Source organism: Phoca vitulina, unplaced genomic scaffold (assembly GCF_004348235.1).
Source record: "Phoca vitulina isolate PV1807 unplaced genomic scaffold, GSC_HSeal_1.0 scaffold77, whole genome shotgun sequence".
NCBI lineage: Eukaryota > Metazoa > Chordata > Mammalia > Carnivora > Phocidae > Phoca > Phoca vitulina.
This window is the reverse complement of record NW_022589780.1, coordinates 4,041,627-4,061,647: the sequence shown is the minus strand read 5'-3', so window position 1 is coordinate 4,061,647 and position 20,021 is coordinate 4,041,627. Positions and strand designations below refer to the sequence as shown.

At 39.2% G+C, this 20,021-nt stretch overlaps 1 pseudogene; it reads left to right on the top strand.

The window, feature by feature from the left end:
• The first annotated feature begins 18,680 nt into the window (after window positions 1–18,680).
• On the top strand, window positions 18,681–19,605 carry LOC116625390 (annotated as a pseudogene).
• The last annotated feature ends 416 nt before the right edge of the window (window positions 19,606–20,021 follow it).

Below are 20,021 nucleotides of genomic sequence, written 5' to 3'. Positions count from 1 at the left end.
GGACCACAGCCCACAAAAGTAGGCCAGGATTTGTATACTACACTTGAACAGGGTGACTGCTTGCTAAAATACAAGATATACATAGGACCCAGTGTCCTAATAAAATAACCAAAATGTCCTGGATGCATGAAAAAATTACCCATTATAAAAAGAAGCAGAAAAATTACAATTTGAATGACAAAAGATAATCAACTCATAAGAACACTGAGAGGATCAGATGTTGAAATGACTTGACAAGCATTTTAAATCAGCCATCATAAAATGCTTCAACAAGCAATTAGAAATTATCTTGAAACAAATCAGAAAATAGAAAATATCAACAAAGAAATAGAAGTTTAAAAATATCCAGTTGTAAATTATAGAACTAAATATACGGTAACTGATTTTTTTTTTATAAAGTCACTGCATGTGCTCAGTAGTGTAATGGACGCAAGAGAGAATAGAATCAATGAACCTGAGAAAAGAACAATAGAATACATACAATCTGAACTGCAGAGAAAATAATAGGCTAAAAAATAATAAACAGATCCTCCAATAACTTTGAGACAATAACAAAGTATCCAGCATTTTTATAAACAGAGTCTTGGAAGGAAAGGAGAAAGAGTGGAGCTGAAAGAGTATTTGGAGAAATAATTGCTAAAAAATACACAAACTTGGTGAATAGGCCTACAGATTCAAGAAACTAAGCAAACTCAAAACAGGATAAACTCAAAGATATTTATGCCTAGACATATCATAATCAAATTTCTGAAAAGTAAAGACAAAAAGAAGTGAAAGCAACCAAACAGAAAAGACACAATACCTGTAAAGGAACATAATTGAATGACAGTAGCTTTCTTATCAGAAACAATAAAAGTCAAAAGAAAGTGGCACAAAAATTTTCAGGTACAAGAACTGACAACTGTGAATTCAGTATCCAGGAAAACATTGCTTCAGAAATGAAGAAGAAATAAAGACATCCTCAGATGAAGGAAAACTAAAAGAACTTGATTCTAGCACATCTACCTCTAAAGAAATGCTAAAAGAAATTCTTTAAACAAAAAAAAAAAAAGAAATTATAAAAAGAAGGAATCTTGAAACCAAAAGAAGGAAGAAAGAACAATGGAAAGAGTAAAAATATGGGGAAGTACAAGAGATTATACTTGCCCTCATAAGTTTCCTAAATAATTTGTTATGATTAAAACATTATTCATAATGCCACCTTATAATCAAAATAATTATATTTAAAATGGGTAGGGTAAAATGAGCTCAAGGGAAATAAGGTTTTCCACATTTTACTCAAAGTGGTAACAACTTGACTCTAGCATACTGTGATAAGTCATGTATATTTTAATACTCAGAACAATCATTAAGAAAACTAGACAAAGCAAAACACTAAAAATATTATAAATAAGTGACTATGGAATCTTTAAAAATGTTGAAGTAACTCATAAGAGAGTAAGAAAAGAAAAAGAGAAAACAAAGAAAAAACTGCCAGACATAAGCCTAACATAACAATGATAACATTAAAGTAAATCATTTAAGTACACCAAGTGAAAAACAGAGACTGGTAGGGTGGATAAAAAAGCATGATCTAACTGTATTCTGTTCATTCATCATCAGGGAAATACAAATCAAAACTACAATGAGATATCACACCACACATGTCAAAATGTCTAAAATCAACAACACTAGAAACAACAGGTGTTGCCGAGAATGCGGAGAAAGGGGAATGCTCTTGTACTGTGGGTGGGAATGCAAACTGGTGCAGCCATTCTGGAAAACAGTATGAAGGTTCCTTAAAAAGTTAAAAATAGAAATACCCTACAATCCAGAACTTGCACTATTAGATATTTACCTAAAGGATACAAAAATACCCATCCAAAAGTATACATGCACCTCATTGTTTATAGCAGCATTGTCAACAATAGGCAAATTTTGGAAACAGCCCAAATGTCCTTTGACTGATGAATGGATAAAGAAGTAACACCAGGCGTTATATGCAACTAATGAATCATTGAACACTACATCAAAAACTAATGATGTATTATATGTTGGCTAATTGAACATAGTAAAAAGAAAAGAAGAATGGAATATTACTCGTCCATAAAAAAGAATGAAATCTTGCCATTTGCAAAGATATGGATGGAGCTAGAAAGTATGCTAAGTAAAATAAGTCAGTCAAAGAAAGACAAATACCATATGATTTCACTCATATGCGGAATTTAAGAAACAAAACAAATGGTCATAGGGAAAAGAGAGAAAGAGTCAAACCAGAATCTTAACTATAGAGAATAAACAGATGGTTACCAGAGGGGAGGTGGGTGGGGGTTGGGTTAAATAGGTTATGGGGATTAAGGAGTGCACTTGTGATGAGCACCAGGTCTTGTATGGAAGTGTTGAATCACTAAATTTTAAACCTGAAAATAATATTACACTGTATGTTAATTAACTGAAATTTAAATAAAAACTTAACAAGAAAGATGGTGGAGGAGTAGGGGACCCTATTTCAACCAGTCCCCTAAATTAAGCTGGATATCTACCAAACCATTCTGAACACCCACGAAATCAGCCTGAGATGTAAGAAGATATATCTGGATCTCTATAAACAGAATATCTCTGGCAGTTGGTCTCGAAGTATGAAGCAGGGAGCCATGATTCTGTGGGCAGATATCAGAAGATAAACAGAAGGGGGAGGGAGCCTCCATAAACTTGCCCTGGGAAGGTGAGATAACAACAAGCACAAAAGCCTCCTGTGCTGGGGACCAGGGACAGACTCACAGACCTGTAGTGCTGAGGAGAGGACTTTAGGGCAGACCCCCAGACAGAAATCTGGAGATATGGGTGCATGTGTGTGAACCGGGGGTGGCTGGTGGTTTTAGAAGCACAAAGGGCAGAGATGTGCTTGGCCCTGGGAGCGACAGCTGGGAGTGCTGCTGCAAGGCGCACAACCCAGGAGACTGCAGTTTTTAGCAGCACAGACAGAAACAGAGAGAATGTGGCCTGGAGAGCTCAGTGAAGAGCAGACTGCAATCTCTCTGTTCTGAGATAGAGGTTTGGATGTGGTCACTTCTGCTCTGACTCTCAGAAGAGATGCAGAAAGCCACCAGGGAAAGCAACCAGAGAATGAAAGCCCCCCAAAACTGGTTTTAACTGAGCCAATCCCCCCCTACAAGGGGCAGGGCAACTATGCCCAAACAGGGCTGCCTGAGTAACAGCGCAGCAGGCCCCTCTGCCAGAAGACAGGCTGGAAGAACAAGAGGACAACAACCCTAAGGTCCCTATCAAACAGGTGCATCTTGCTTGGGTTATGGTTAATACTTTAGACTCTGTACATTCCTTCAACCACCCTTCAACAGAATGACTAAGAGGAGGAACCCCCAACAAAGAAAAGAATCAAAAACTCTGGCCTCTGCCACAGACCTAATGGATATAACCAAGATGTCCAAAATAGACTTCAGAGTAAAAATTATGAAGTCCATATCTAGGCTTGAGAAAAATATTAATGACAATATAGAATCTCTAAGGGCAGAAATGAGATCTAATCAGGCCAAACTTAAAAATGCTATGAACAAAATGCAGTCTAAATTGGATACCCTGACTGCGAAGGTAAATGAGGCAGATGAACGAATTAGTGAGCTAGAAGATAAGATGATAGAAAAGAAAGAAACCGAGGAGGCATGGGGAAAACAGATTAAAGCCCAAGGGATCAAACTGAGGAGATTAATGACCCAATGAAACATTCCAAAATCAGAATCATTGGGATCCCTGAGAGGGTGGAGAGAGAGAAAGAGAGAGGTCTAGAAGATATATTTGAGCAAATTGTAGCTGAGAACTTCCCTAATCTGGGGAATGAAACAAGCATTCGTGTCCTAGAGGCAGAGAGAACACCTCCCAAGATCAATGAGAACAGACTAATGCCACGACATATAATAATACAATTCTCAAATCTTAGATCCAAGGAGACAATCTTGAAAGTGACAAGGGGGGAAGAGATTTCTTATGTACAGAGGGAGGAACATCAGAATAACATCAGACCTGTCCAAGGAGACCTGGCAAGCCAGAAAGGGCTGGCAAAAAAATGTACAGGGTACTAAATGAGAAGAACATGCAGCCAGGAATACTTTATCTGGCAAGGCTGTCATTCAGAATGGATGGAGAGACAAGGAGCTGTTAAGAACAGCAGAAACTGAAAGCATATATGACCACCAAGCTGGCCCTGCAAGAAATATTAAGGGGGGTTCTATAAAAGGACAAAAACCCCAACAGAGATATAGAACAGAAATTTACAGAGACAATCTATATAAACAAGGACTTCACAGGCAACATGATGACAATAAAATCATATCTTTCAATAATCACTCCCAAAGTGAACGGCCTAAATGCGCCCATAAAATGGCACAGGGTTGCAGATTGGATAATAAGACAGGACCCATCCATATGTTGTCTACAAGAGACACATTTTGAACCTAAAGATACATCCAGACTGAAAGGGAGGGGAAGGAGAACCATTTTTCATGCCAATGGACCTCAAAAGAAAGCTGAGGTAGCAATTTTTGTATCAGACAAATTAGATTTCAAGCTAAAAACTGTAGTAAGAGATACAGAAGGACACTATATCATTCTGAAAGGGTCTATCCAACAAGAGGATCTAATAATTGTAAATATCTATGCCCTCAACATGGCCAACTACATAAGCCAACTGTTAACCAAAATAAAGAAACATATTGATAATAATATGTTAATAGAAGGAGACCTCAACACTCCACTCTCAGCAACAGACAGATCATCTAAGCAGAAAATCAACAAAGAAACAAGAACTTTGAATGACACACTGGATCAGATGGACTTCATAGATACATACAGAACATTCCACCCTAAAACAACAGAATACTCATTCTTCTCGAGCACACATGGACTTTTCTCCAGAATAGACCACATACTGGATCACAAATCAGGTCTGAACCAATACAAAAAGACTGAGATTATTCCCTACATATTCTCAGACCACAATGCCATAAAACTGGAACTCAATCACAAGAAAAAATTTGGAAGAAATTCAAACACTTGGAAGCTAAAGACCACTCTGCTCAAGAATTTTGGGTCAACCAGGAAATCAGAGAAGAACTTAAACAATTCATGGAAATGAATGAGAACGAAAACACATCAGTCCAAAACCTATGGGATACTGCAAAGGCGGTCCTAACATACCCATCCAAGCCTCACTCAAAAAAAAGTAGAAAAATCCCGAATACACAAACTAACTTTACACCTTAAAGAATTGGAGAAAGAACAACAAATAAAGACTAAGCCAAGCAGAAGAAGAAAAATAATTAGGATTAAAGCAGAGATCAATGAATTAGAAACCAGAAATACAATAGAACAGATCAACAAAACTAGAAGCTGGTTCTTTGAAAGAATTAAAAAGATTGATAAACCGCTAGCCAGAATTATCCAAAAGAAAAGATAAAGGACCCAATTTAATAAAATTATGAATGAAAGGGAGAGATCATGACTAACACTAGGGAAATAGAAACAATTACTAGAAATTATTATCAACAACTCTACACCCATAAATTAAGCAACCTAGAAGAAATGGATGCCTTCCTGGAAACCTATAAACTATCAAGACTGAAACAGGAAGAAACTGACCCCTGAATAGACCAATAACCAGTAATGAAATTGAAGCAGTGATCAAAAACCTCCCAAAAAACAAGAGTCCAGGGCCTGATGGATTCCCTGGGGAATTCTACTAAACATTCAAAGAAGAAATAATGCCTATTATACTGCAGCTGATTAAAAAAATAGAAGCAGAAGAAAAATTTCCCAACTCCTTATATGAGGCCAGCATTACCATGATCCCAAAACCAGGCAAAGACCCCATCAAAAAGGAGAACTACAGACCAATATCCCTGATAAATATGGATGCCAAAATTCTCAACAAGATCCTAGCTAATAGGATCCAACAATACATTAAAAGGATTATCTATCAAGACCAGATGGATTTATTCCTGGGATGCAAGGGTGGTTCGACATTCGCAAATCAATCAATGTGATAGAACACATTAATAAGAGAACAGACAAGAACTATATGATCCTCTCAATAGATGCAGAAAAAGCATTTGACAAAATACAGCATACTTTCCTGATTAAAACTTCTCAGAGTGTAGGGATGGAGGGAACATTCCATTTTTTCATAAAAACTATCTATGAAAAGCCCACAGTGAATATCATTCTCAATGGTGAAAAGCTGAGAGTTTTCCTTAAGATCAGGAACACAACAAGGTTGCCCACTCTTGCCACTATTGTTCAACATAGTACTAGAAGTCCTAGCCTCAGCAATCAGACAACAGAAAGAAATAAAAGGTATCCAAATTGACAAAGAAGAAGTCAAACTCTCTCTCTTCACAGATGACATGATACTTTACACGGACTCCACCTCCAAATTATTAGAACTCATACAGCAATTCAGCAATGTGGCAGGATACAAAATCAATGCACAGAAATCAGTTGCTTTCTTATACACTAACAATATAACTGTAGAAAGAGAAATTAGGGAGTCTATTCCATTTACAATAGTACCAAAAGCCATAAGATACCTTGAAATAAACCTAACCAAAGAGGTAAATGATCTATACTCTAGAAACTACAGAACACATATGAAAGAAATTGAAGAAGACACAAAAAGATGGAAAAACATTCCATGCTCATGGATTGGAAGAATAAACATTGTTAAAATATCTATGCTACCCAGAGCAATCTATACCTTCAATGCCATCCCGATCAAAATACCAATGGCATTTTTCAAAGTGCTGGAACAAACAATCCTAAAATTTGTATGGAATCAGAAAAGACCCCGAATCACCAAGGAAATGTTGAAAAAGAAAAACAAACCTGTGGGGGCATCACGTGGCTTGATTTCAAGCTATATTACAAAGCTTTAATCACCAAGACAGCATGGTACTGGCACAAAAACAGACATATAGACCAATGAAACAGAATAGAGAGCCCAGATATGGACCCTCAACTCTATGGTCAACTAATCTTCAACAAATCAGGAAAGAATATCTAATGGAAAAAAGAGTTTCTTCAGTAAGTGGTGCTGGGAAAATGGGACAGCTATATACAGAAGAATGAAACTCAACCATTTTCTTACACCATACACAAAGATAAACTCTAAATGGATTGAAAGACCTCAATGTGAGACAGGAATCCATCAACATCCTACAGGAGAACATAGGCAGTAACATCTTCAACATTGGCCACAGCAACTTCTTTCAAGACACATCTCCAAAGGCAAGGGAAAGAAAAGCAAAAATGAACTTTCAGGACTTCATGAAGATAAAGAGCTTCTGCACTGCAAAGAAACAGTCAACAAAACAAAGAGGCAACCCACCGAATGGGAGAAGATATTTACAATTGACACTATAGATAAAGGGCTGGTATCCAAGATCTATAAAGAACTTCTCAAACTCAACACCTAAAATACAAATAATCAAGTAAAAAAATGGGCAGAATACATGAACAGACACTTCTCCAAAGAAGACATATGAAGTGCTAACAGACACATGAAAAAGTGTTCAACATAACCAGCCATCAGGGAAATTCAAATCAAAACATTGAGATACCACCTTACACCAGTTAGAATGGCAAAAATTGACAAGACAGGAAACAACAAATGTTGGAGAGGATGTTGAGAAAGGGGAACCCTATTACACTGTTGCTGGGAATGTAAGTTGGAACAGCCACTTTGGAAAACAGCATGGAGGTTCCTCAAAAAATTAAAAATAGAGCTACCCTACGACCCAGCAATTACACTACTGGGTATTTACCTCAAAGATACAGATATAGTAAAAAGCTGGGACACATGCACCCCATTGTTCATAGCAGCAATGTCCACAATAGCCAGACTGTGGAAAGAGCCGAGATGCCCTTCAATAAACAAATGGATAAAGAAGATGTGGTCCATATATACAATGGAATGTTACTTAACCATCAGAAAGGATGAATACCCACCGTTTGCATCGAAATGGGTGGAACTGGAGTGGATTCTGCTAAGTGAAATAAGTCAAGCAGAGAAAGACAATTATCATATGGTTTCACTTATTTGTGGAACATAAGGAATAGCATGGAGGACATTAGGAAACGGAAGGGAAAAATGAAGGTGGGGGGAATCAGAGGGGGAGATGAACCATGAGAGACAATGGACTATGGGAAACAAACTAAGGGTTACAGAAGGGAAGGGTTTTGGAGATGCAGTAACTGGGTGATGGGTGTTAAGGAGGGCACATATTGCATGGAACACTGGGTGTTATATACAAACAATGAATCATGGAACACTACATCAAAAAAAATGATGAAATTTATGGTGACTAACATAATAAAAAATAAATAAAATGAAGTAAACTGAAAAATTTACCAAAAATAAATAAATAAATAAATAAATAAATAAATAAATAAATAAAACTTTAAAAAAATAAAGGAAGCTCACTTTAAATTCAACAAACCATAATGGATAAACAATTTATGTACCATAGCAAAAATTTAAAATTTTTGCTCTATGAAAGTCCATGGAAAGAGGATAAAAGATATGCTCCAAGGAGACATAAAAAACTACAAACCACATATCGATAAAAGGACTGGTATGTTGAGTATATAATCAACTCTCAGAATTCAACAGTAAAAAAAAAAATTGCTTGAACAATCCAATTAGAAAATAGGGAAAAGATAGGAGCAGTCATATTACTGAAGAGGGTATACAGTTGGCACATAAGAACAGGAGAAAATGTTCAACATCATTACCCAGAAGGGAAACTTAAATTAAAACCACAATGGAATATCACTCTACACTTACTCAGAATATTAAAATAAAACAGTTGTGAGACCAAATGCTGATGAGGATGAAGATAAACTAGATGATTCAGGCATTGCTGTTGGGAATGTGAAATGTTTCAGCCACTCTGGAAAATAGTTTAGGACTTTCTTATGAAAGAAAACATCAGACTCCCAATGTGCACAGACCTTGCACTTGTAGTCTGGGTTTCTGGTATCCCTGCTTGAACAGATGTTTAGATCCCAAATCATAGTTCTCAATGTCTGAGTAGTTTATTGTGATGTTTTAGACTACAAATGCAGGTGTCTTCAGATCAAAAAGAAGCTAGAAGATGAGTTTACCATACACCTGGTCATCCTGGCAAGAGGACACCCCAGGCTACCTAGTTCTTTGATGTGATTGTGGAGAAAACCAGGGGTTCATGACAAATAAATGTAATTTAGGATCTTTAATTGGATAGTGAAATAGAAAAAGTAAAGTAATAGAAAAACTGGAGAAATCCAAGAAGTTTCTAGTTAAGTTAGCAATATTGAGCCAATGTGAATTCTTTAGTTTTGATTATTATACCACAGTAATGAAAGATTTTAATATTAGGAGAAGCTAAGTGAAATATATACATGTGAACACTGTGTTATCTTTACAAAACTTTTATAAATTTAAATTTATTGAAAAACAGAATGCTTTTTAATCTGGGGGAGCTTGGGAAGATGGCAAATTAGGAGGTCCCTGAGCTCAGCCCTTCCCATGCTTACCACTAAATATCATCCACATCAAAGTCTATAAACTAGAGAGTGATCTGAAGATTGGCAGAACAAACTCCAAAACTTAAAAAAGAAAAGAAGCTGCATCTGAAAGGCTAGAAAGGTCAGAGAGGTGGAGAACAGCTGCCCCCAGGAGGGAGGGAGCTGTGTACCCAAAGAGGGCAGAGAAGCAGGCCCTCACACCAGGGAGTTCACACAGGGAAGACTAATCCCTATTACGTTTGGCTTTAAAAACCAGAGGGGCTGAATTTTGTGAGTTTATAAAACCAGTGGGACTTGGAACCTGGAGCTTTAAAAGTCAGCTGACTCAGCACTGGGCAAACCAGGAGGGCAAGTGATAGCTGGGTCACCACCCTTAAAGGGACAGCAGCCTGCACAGAGAGGCAACATAAAAACAGGAGTTTACACAATGCTGGGGGCAAACAGTAGACAGATCTATTCATACTGATTTGGGAGCATGTTGGGAGACTTTTCTGAAAATGAGGGAGCTGCCAGGAGTTATTATCCTTCCCTTCCTCCGGCATAAACACAGGGCCATCTGCAAGAGGTGGTGCTGCACAAACACTTGCTACCTAACCTGCTGGCAGTGTGCCATGCCCACAAGTTCTCCTGATGACTTTCCCACTCTAAGCCTGCTTGCCTCTGCCCTGCACTCAGGGCAAGTTTTGTTAAAGCTACCCACATACTGTGCCCAGCAGCAGGGTGCAGAGCTGCCATCTGCCACACTCAGCCGTCACACACGGCCCAGGGGTGCACAGCTGGGCCACCTTCATGCACCTGGCCCAGCCATGTCCTGCCATCACTGCACTCTGTGTCCAGCCTCATGCCCCTAGCTGCCCAAGCACACAGCCCCCAGCCACCATAGTCCTTTGGGTGATCCAGCATAAGAATAGTAGCCCAGCACAAATTTTGCTAACATAGTCGCCTGACTCCCAAAATCCCTGGTGGGCATGCTGCCTCAGAACTGGCCTGCCTCAGTCCCACTAACACCACAGAGAATGAACACAGTCCACAAAAGGCCAAGTCAGTGCTGGTGACTGCACTGAAAGGAAAAGTGTCCCAGAAACAGCAGCAGGGCATAAGCAACACACATAGGATACTCTACTGAAGTGCCAGGTTCTGGTGAACAGGGGACACTGCATGGCAGGGCACTCCAGGACCTCTTCTTCATAAAGTCACTACTTTCAAGAGCAGAAGGCATAACTGACTTTCTTAGCACAGAGAAACAGACACAGAGAGGCAGACAAAATGAAGAGACAGAGAAATGTATCCCAAATGCCACAGCCAGAGATCTAAGTGAAACAGATATAATAACATGCCTGATGGAAAATTAAAGCCATGTCATAAGGGTACTCACTGGGCTTGAGAAAAAAGTGGAACACATGAATGAGACCCTTAACACAGAGATAAGGAATAATAACATAGCAGAGAATAAAGGGCTCAATAAACAAAATGAAAAACACACTTGACAGAATGAACAGCAGGATGGAAGAAGCAGAGAAATGAATTAGTGAACTACAGGACAGGGTAATGGAAAGTAATCAAGGTGAACAGAAGAGAGAAAAAAAGAATTATACAAAACAAGAATGGCCTTAGGGAACTTAGTGACTCAATCAAACATGATAACACTTGTATTATAGGAGTTCCAGAAGAAGAGAGAGAAAAGGGGGCAGAAAATTTATTTGAAGAAATAATAACAAAATCTCCTTAATCTGGGTAAGGAAACAAATTATCCAAATCCAGAAGGTACAGAGAACTCCCATCAAAATCAAAAAAAGCAGACCCACAGCAAGACATAATTAAATTGGCAAAATACAGTGATAACGAAAATTTTTTAAAGCACTAAGGTAAAAGAAGATAGTAACTTAAAAGGGAAAATCCATAAGGCTAGCAGATTTTTTCACAGAAACTTTCCAAACCAGAACAAAATAGCATAATATATTCAGAGTGTTGAATGGGAAAAGTCTGTAGCCAAGAATACTCTACCCAGCAGAGCTATCATTCAGAATAAGAGAGAGAGAGTTTTCCAGAGAAACAAAACCTACAGAAGTTCATGACCACTAAACCATCCCTGCAAGGAATAATAAAGAGGATACTCTGAGTGGGAAAGAGACACCAAAAGTAACAGTAAGAAGTTAGATAACCCAAAAGCAATGAAAATGAATGTTTCTGTAAAATCAGTCAAGGAACTCACAAAATAAAAGGACCTAAAAGGTTGGAGGGAAAGATAGCTGCAGAGTAAGAGACCTCGGTTCATCTGGTCCCTCAAATTTAGCTGGATATCTATCAAACCATTCTGAACACACACAAATTCAACCTGAGATGGAAGATTTATCTGGATCTCTACAATCAGAAAAACAACTACTTTTTGCAAGGTAAGAGGTGCGGAAGCTTGAATCTTTGGGGGAAATATCGGAAGATAAATGGAGAGGGGAAGAGGTCTCCATAAGCCAGTCACTGGAAAATGGTATAACACCAGAGCAAAAAATTGGGACCCTTAGAAATCTGCTCCTGTAAAATACATCCCTTTCTGAAAAGGGCACAGGGGATGAATAGGGCAGAATTCTAGGTGGATCATTGTGGTCTCAGGATTCCAGGAGACTCAGAAAGTATGGGGGAGCCTGAACTGACAGAATGCCCAAGCAGTGGAGCAGGGAGACTGGTTATGGTCAGCAAGCCCAGAAAGGACTCTCAGCTCCAGTCACCATAAACCACAAGCCAGACCAGTAGGGAAACCCCTCTCTGCCTGACCACCCTGAAAAGGACTAGAAGGTGTGGGCTGTTTAACATCCCAGGGGAGATATAAAATGGCTTGTGCCCATGACAGGGCAACAGCTCTTAGGGTGGTGTGGCCCATGAAAGGACACTGGGGTGACACCCATCCATGGCCTGGGGGTGGCGGAAGAGGGTGCATGCGTGAGCCCATGGCTGCTAGCAATTGCAAAGTCACAAAGCACAGAGATGCCTGCGGGTCCCCAGAACTCCCCCAGGAGAGTTGCAGTGGGCTCGAATAGTGAGAGTCTGTGGAGTTTGGTACACACAGAATTGAAGATGGTTTGATCTGGAGGGTTTATTGAAGAAAGGGGAGCATGACCTTGTGCCTCTGGGCCAGAGATTCCCCCACAGCCATATTTGTTGACCCTCCATAGAAAAACGGAAAGCTGCCAAGGAACAAAAGCCACACAGAGGATCAGCTCACATTAAGCCCATCCCCCTGACAAAGGGTAGGCAACTACACCCAGGCAAAGACCCCTGAGAAGCTGAGAAGCTGGCCCTTCCCCCAGAAGACAGACTGGAAGAACAGGTGAATGATAAGCTTATTTCTCACAGGACTGTAAAACTCCAGTGCCAAAGGAAAATAATATAGGGAGTTCCAGGTGTTCCCTCATGACTCGTTTATAATTCAGGCTAAAATTTTACATTTCTTTTTTGTTTCTTTTCTTTTTTCTTTTCTTTTTTTTTTAATTTTACCCTGTTCCCATTTCAAATAGATTCTTATTAACCAACTTATGTTTTTAAGTTGCTTTTGAACTCTTATTTTTTTCACATCTACATTTTATAGATTTATACCCCATACTAGTCCGTTTTTCACTCTATTCAATTTTATCTATCTATCTATCTATCTATCTATCTATCTATCTATATATATATATAAGTTCTGATTTTGCAATTTTGGAATATAGTGTCTTCTAACACTGAGACCAAAAATCAATCAGAAACAGGCAGATCACCCTGCATTGTCCACCCCACCCCACCTCCTATTTATTGTTTTGGATCATCTTGACTTTGTTTGCATATCTGTGATAGCTTCAGACCACTTCAGATTTTTTCTAGGGTGCATTTTGCTTGGGTCATGGTTGATATTTTAGATTCTGTTCATTCACTCAACCATCCCTCAACAGAATGACTAGGAGGAGGAACTCTCAACAAAGAAAAGAACCTGAGACAATGTCCTCTGCCACAGAACTAATGGATATGGATACAAGCAAGATGTCAGAGATAGAATTCAGGAAAGCAATCATAAAGTCAATAATCAGGCTTGAAAAAAGCATTAGAAGAAGAGAGAGAAAAGGGGGCAGAAAATTTATTTGAAGAAATAATAACAAAACAATATAGAATCTCTAAGGGCAGAAATGAGTTCTAATCAGGGCAACTTTAAAAATGCTATGAATGAGATGCAGTCTAAACTGGATACTCTAACAGCTAGGGTAAATGAGGCAGAAGAGTGAATCAATGATCTAGAAAATAAGTTGATGGAAAGGAAGGAAGTTGAGGAAAACAGAGAGAGGCAGCTAGTAGCCCATGAAAATAGACTTAGAGAGATTAATGATGCCATGAGATGCTCTAATGTCAGAATTATTGGACTCCCCAAGGGAGTGGAGAGAGACGGGGGAGACTAAAAGTTATATTTGAGCAAATCATAGCTGAGAACTTCCCTAATCTGGGGAAGGAAACAAGCATTCGTGTCCAAGAGGCAGAGAGGACCCCTCCCAAAAATCAATAAAAATAGATCAACACCCTGACATATAATACTGAAGCTGGCAATTCTTACAGCCAAGGAAACTATCCTAGGAATAGCTAGGGAGAGGAGGTTCCTTACACATGGAGGGTGGAACATCAGAATAACATCAGAACTAGCCATAGAGACCTGGAAAGCCAGAAAGGGCTGGCAAGACATATTCAGGGTCCTAAATGAAAAGAATATGCAGCCAAGAATACTTTTTCCAGCAAGGCTGTCATTCAGAATGGATGGAGAGATAAAGAGCTTCCAGGAGAGGCAGAAACTGAAAGAATATGTGACCACCAAGCCATCCCTGCAAGAAATATTAAGGGAGATTCTGTAAGCGAAGAGAGACCCCAAGAGTAATATAGACCAGAAATTAACAGAAGCAATCTATAGAAAGAGGGACTTTACAGGCAATACAATGGCACTGAATTCATATCTTTCAATACTTACTCTGAATGTAAATGGGCTGAATGCTTCTATCAAAAGACACAAGATTTCCGATTGGATAAAAATGCAGGACCCATCCATATGCTGTCTACAAGAGACTCATTTAGAACCTAAAGACATCTCCAGATAGAAAGTGAGGGGATGGAGAACAATTCACCATGCTAACGGACCCCAAAAGAAAGGTGAGGTAGCAATCCTCATATCAGATAGATTAGATTTTAAACCAAAGACCATAGTACGAGATGTAGAGGGATACCATATCATAATTAAAGGGTCCACCCAACAAGAAAATTGAACAATCATAAATATCTATTCCCTCAACATGGGAGCAACCAATTATGTAAACCAACCAATAAACAAAATAAAGAAACATATGGATAATGATACATTAATAGTAGGAGACTTCAACACTCCACTCACAGCAATGGACAGATCATTTAAACAGAAGATCAACAAAGAAACAACAGTTTTGAAGGACACATTGGACCAGATGGGCTTCACAGACATATACAGAACATTCCATCCTAAAACAACAGAATACTCATTCTTCTCGAATGCACACGGTACTTTCACATACTGGGTCACAAATCAGGTCTCAACTGATACCAAAAGATTGAGATTATTCCCTGTATATTTTCAGATTACAATGCTTTGAAACTGAAATTCAACCATGAGAAAAATTTGTGAGGAACTCAAAAACTTGGAAGTTAAAGAGCATCCTGCTAAAAGATGAATGGGTCAACCAGGAAATTAAAGAAGAACTTAAACAATTCATGCAAACCAATGAAAATTAAAATATATCGGTTCAAAAACCTATGGGATACTGCAAAGGCGGTCCTTAGAGTGAAGTACGTAGCTATCCAATCTTCTCTCAAAAAAATTAGAAAAATCCCAAAAGCACAAGCTAACCAGACAACTAAAGAAGCTGGAGAAAGAACAGCAAATAAAGCCTAAACCAAGCAGGAGAAGAGAAATAATAAATATTAGAACAGAACTCAATGAAATAGAAACTGGAAGAAGATCAACAAAACTAGAAGCTGCTTTCTTGAAAGAATTAATAAGATCGATAAACCTCTGGCCATACTTATCCAAAAGAAAAGAGAAAGGGCCCAAATTAATAAAATCATGAATAAAAAGGGAGAAAGCACCACCAATACCAAGGAAATAGAGACAATTATCAGAACATACCACCAGCGACTATATGCCAACAAACTAGACAATCTGGAAGAAATGGATGCATTCCTTGAAAATTATAAACTCCCAAAACTGAAACAGGAAGAAATAGAAAATCTGAACAGACCCATAACCAGCAAGGAAATTGAAGCAGTAATTAAAAATACCTCAAAAAACAAAAACAAAAACAAAAACAAAAACCACACAAAACAAAACAATAATGCAGGGCCAGATGGCTTCCCAGGGGAATTCTACCAAACATTTAAAGAAGGAATAATACCTATTCTACTGAAGCTGTTTCAAAAAATAGAAATGGAAGGAAAACTTCCAAACTCATTCTATGAGGCCAACATTACCATGATCCCAAAACCAGGCAAAGACCCCATCAAAAAGGAGAACTACAAACCAATATCCCTGATGAATGGATGACAAAATACTCAGCAAGATCCTAGCCAATAGGATACAACGGTACATTAAAAGGATTAGTCACCATGACCAGGTGGAATTTATGCATGGGATGCAAGGTGGTTCAACATTCACAAATCAATCAATGTGATAGATCACATTAACAAAAGAAGAGACAAGGATCATATGAACCTCTCAATTGATGCAGAAAAAGCATTTGACAAAATACAGCATCCTTTCCTGATTAAAACTCTTCAAAGTGTAGGGATAAAGGGAACATACCTCAATATCATAAAAGACATTCTATGAAAAGCCCACAGTGAATGTCATTCTCAATGGGGAAAAACTGAGAACTTTTCCCTTAAGGTCAGGAACATGACAGAGATGCCCACCCTCACCACTGTTGTTCAACATAGTACTGGAATCCTAGCCTCAGCCATCAGACAACAAAAAGAAATAAAAAGCATTCAAATTGGCAAAGAAGAAGTCAAATTCTCTCTCTTCCCAGATGACATGATACTTTACGTGGAAAACCCCGAAGACTCCACCTCCAAATTATTAGAACTCATACAGCAATTCAGCAACATGGCAGGATACAAAATCAATACACAGAAATCAGTTGCATTTCTATACAGTAACAATGTAACTGAAGAAATGGCGATTAAAGAATTGATTGCATTTACAATAGCACCAAAAACCATAAGATACCTAGGAATAAACCTAACCAAAGGGGTAAAAGATCTATACTCTAGAAACTACAAAACACTTATGAAAGCAATTGAGGAAGACACAAAAAGATGGAAAAACATTCCATGCTCATGGATTGGAAGAATAAACATTGTGAAAATGTCTATGCTGCCCAGAGCAATCTACACTTTCAATGCAGTCCCTATCAAAATATCATCGACATTTTTCAGAGAGCTGGAACAAACAATCCTAAAGTTTGTATGGAACCAGAAAAGACCCTGAGTCACCAGGGGAATGTTGAAAAATAAAACCAAACCTGGGGGCATCACGTTGCCTGACTTCAAGCTATATTACAAAGCTGTGGTCATCAAAATGCACAGTATTGACACAAAAACAGACAGATCAATGGAACAGAATAAAGACCCCAGAAATGGACCCTCAACTGTATGGTCAAATAATCTTCAACAAATCAGGAAAAAATATGCAATGGAAAAAAGACAGTCTCTTCAATAAATGGTGCTGGGAAAATTAGACAGCCACATGCAGAAGAATGAAACTGGACTGTTCTCTTACACCATACACAAAGATAAACTCAAAATGGACGAACGACCTCAATGTGAGACAGGAATCCATCAAAATCTTAGAGGAGAACACAGGCAGAAATCTCTTCAACCTTGGCCACAGCAACTTCGTGCTAGACACGTCTCTAAAAGCAAGGGAAACAAATGAAAAATGAACTACTGGGATTTCATCAAGATAAAAAGCTTCTGCACAGCAAAGGAAACAGTCAACAAAACTAAAAGGCAACCTATGAAATGGGAGGATATTTGCAAATGACATATCAGATAAAGGGCTAGTATCCAAGGTCTATAATGAACTTATCAAACTGAACACCCAAAAAACCAATAATCCAGTCAATAAATGGGCAGAAGACATGAACAGACATTTCTCCAAAGAAGGTCACAGAAATGGCCAACAGACACAGGAAAAAAATGTTCAGTGTCACTTGTCATCAGGGAAATACAAATCAAAACCACAATGAGATGCCACCTTACACCAGTTAGAATGGCAAAAATTAACAAGACAAGAAACAAGTTTTTGTGAGGATGTGGAGAAAGGGAAACCCTCTTACACTGTTGGTGGGAATGCAAGTTGGTACAGTCACTCTCGAAAACAGTATGGAGGCTCCTCAAAATGTTAAAAATAGAGCTACCCTATGACCCAGCAAATGCACTACTGGGTATTTACCCCAAAGATACAGATATAGTGAAAAGAAGGGGCACCTGCACTCCAGTGTTCATAGCAGCAATGTCCACAGTAACCAAACTGTGGAAGGAGCCGTGATGTCCTTCAACAGGTGAATGGATAAAGAAGATGTGGTTCATTAATACAATAGAATATTACTCAGCCATCAGAAAGGATGAATACCTACCATTTGCATCAACATGGATGGAACTAGAGTGTATTATGCTAAGTGAAATAAGTCAGGCAGAGAAAGACAATTATCATTGTGTTTCACTCATATGTGGAACATAAGGAATAGGGTAGAGGACCACAGGGGAAGTGAGAGAAAACTGAATGGGGAGAAATCAAAGAGGGAGACAAACCATGAGAGACTCTGGACTCCAGGAACCAAACTGAGGGTTACAGAAGGGAGGGGGTGGGGGGATTGTGTAACCAGATGATGGATATTAAGGAGGGCATGTGTTGTGATGAGCCCTGGGTGTTACACACAACTAATGAATCATTGAACACTGCACCAAAAACTAATCTTGTACTATATGTTGGCTAATTTAACATAATAAAAAAATAAGGTAAAAAAAGACATAAAATATGACACCATGGAAAAGCAAGAGGGAGAAGGACGTTGATAAAATAAGGAGAGAAAATGTCATCTATGGACTACAGTCCCTACAGCCAAGTTGCAACCCAACAGGGCTACAGTGCTTACACTGTCCAGTCCACTCAAGGATATGCACAGACCACCCAGCCATATGGGCAGCAAAGTTAATGGCACCTGTGGACAGCCCAATGATGTTTGCTATACCCAGGTCAGAGCACTGCAACCTCTGCCAGACCGCCTATGCAACTTCTTATGGACAGGCTCCCACTGGTTATACTTCTCCAACTGCCCCCCAGGTGTATAGTCAGCCTGTCTAGGGGTATGGCACTGGTGCTTATGATACCACCACGTTATGTTTGCTACCACCCAGGCCTCCTATGCAGCTCAGTCTGCATATGGCACTCAGCCTGCTTACCAAGCTTATGGGCAGCAGCCAGCAGCCGCCACACCTGTAAGACCATAGGATGGTAACAAATCTGTTGAAACTAATCAACCTTAATCTATCACAAGGGGTTATAAACAGCCCAGCCTAGGATATGGACAGAGTAACTACAGTTATGTCCAGGTACCTGGGACTTACCCCATGCAGCCAGTCACGGCACCACCATCTTATCCTCCTACCTTCTATTCCTCTAGACAGTGGACTAGTTATGATCAGAGTAGTTACTCTCAGCAGAACACCTATGGGCAGCCAAGCAGCTCCAGACAGCAGAGTAGCTATGGTCAACAAAACAGCTATGGGCAACAGTCACCCACTATTAACCTCCTGTCAAACTGGATCCTACAGCCAGGCTCCAAATCAATATAGCCAACAGAGCACCAGCAGAGTTCATTCCAACAGTACCACCCCAGTAGCATGGGTGTTTATGGGCAGGAGTCTGGAGAATTTTCCAGACCAGGAGAGAACTAGAGCATGAGTGGTTCTGATAACCAGGGCAGGAAAAGAGGGAAATTTGATTATGGAGGCTGAGCAGAGGTGGGGAGGTAGCAGGACATGGTTGAATGAGCAGCTCTGGAAAGCAGGGTGGTTTCAATAAGCCTAGTGGACCCATGGAGGAAGGACAAGATCTTGATCTATAGGCCCACCTATAGATCCAGATGAAGACTCTCACAACAGTGCAATTTATGTGCAAGGCTTAAATGATAATGTGACTTTAGATGATCTGGCATACTTCTTCAAAAGAACCAGAAAACCCATAATTCATATCTACTTGGACAAGGAAAACCCTAAGGCAATGCTACAGTGTCTTACAAAGACCCACCAACTGCCAAGGCTGCCATGGAATGGTTTGATGGGAAGTATTTTCAAGGGAGTGAACTTACGGTTTCTCTTGCTCACAGGAAACCTCCAATGAACAGTATGCAGTTTGGTATGCTTCACCTGAG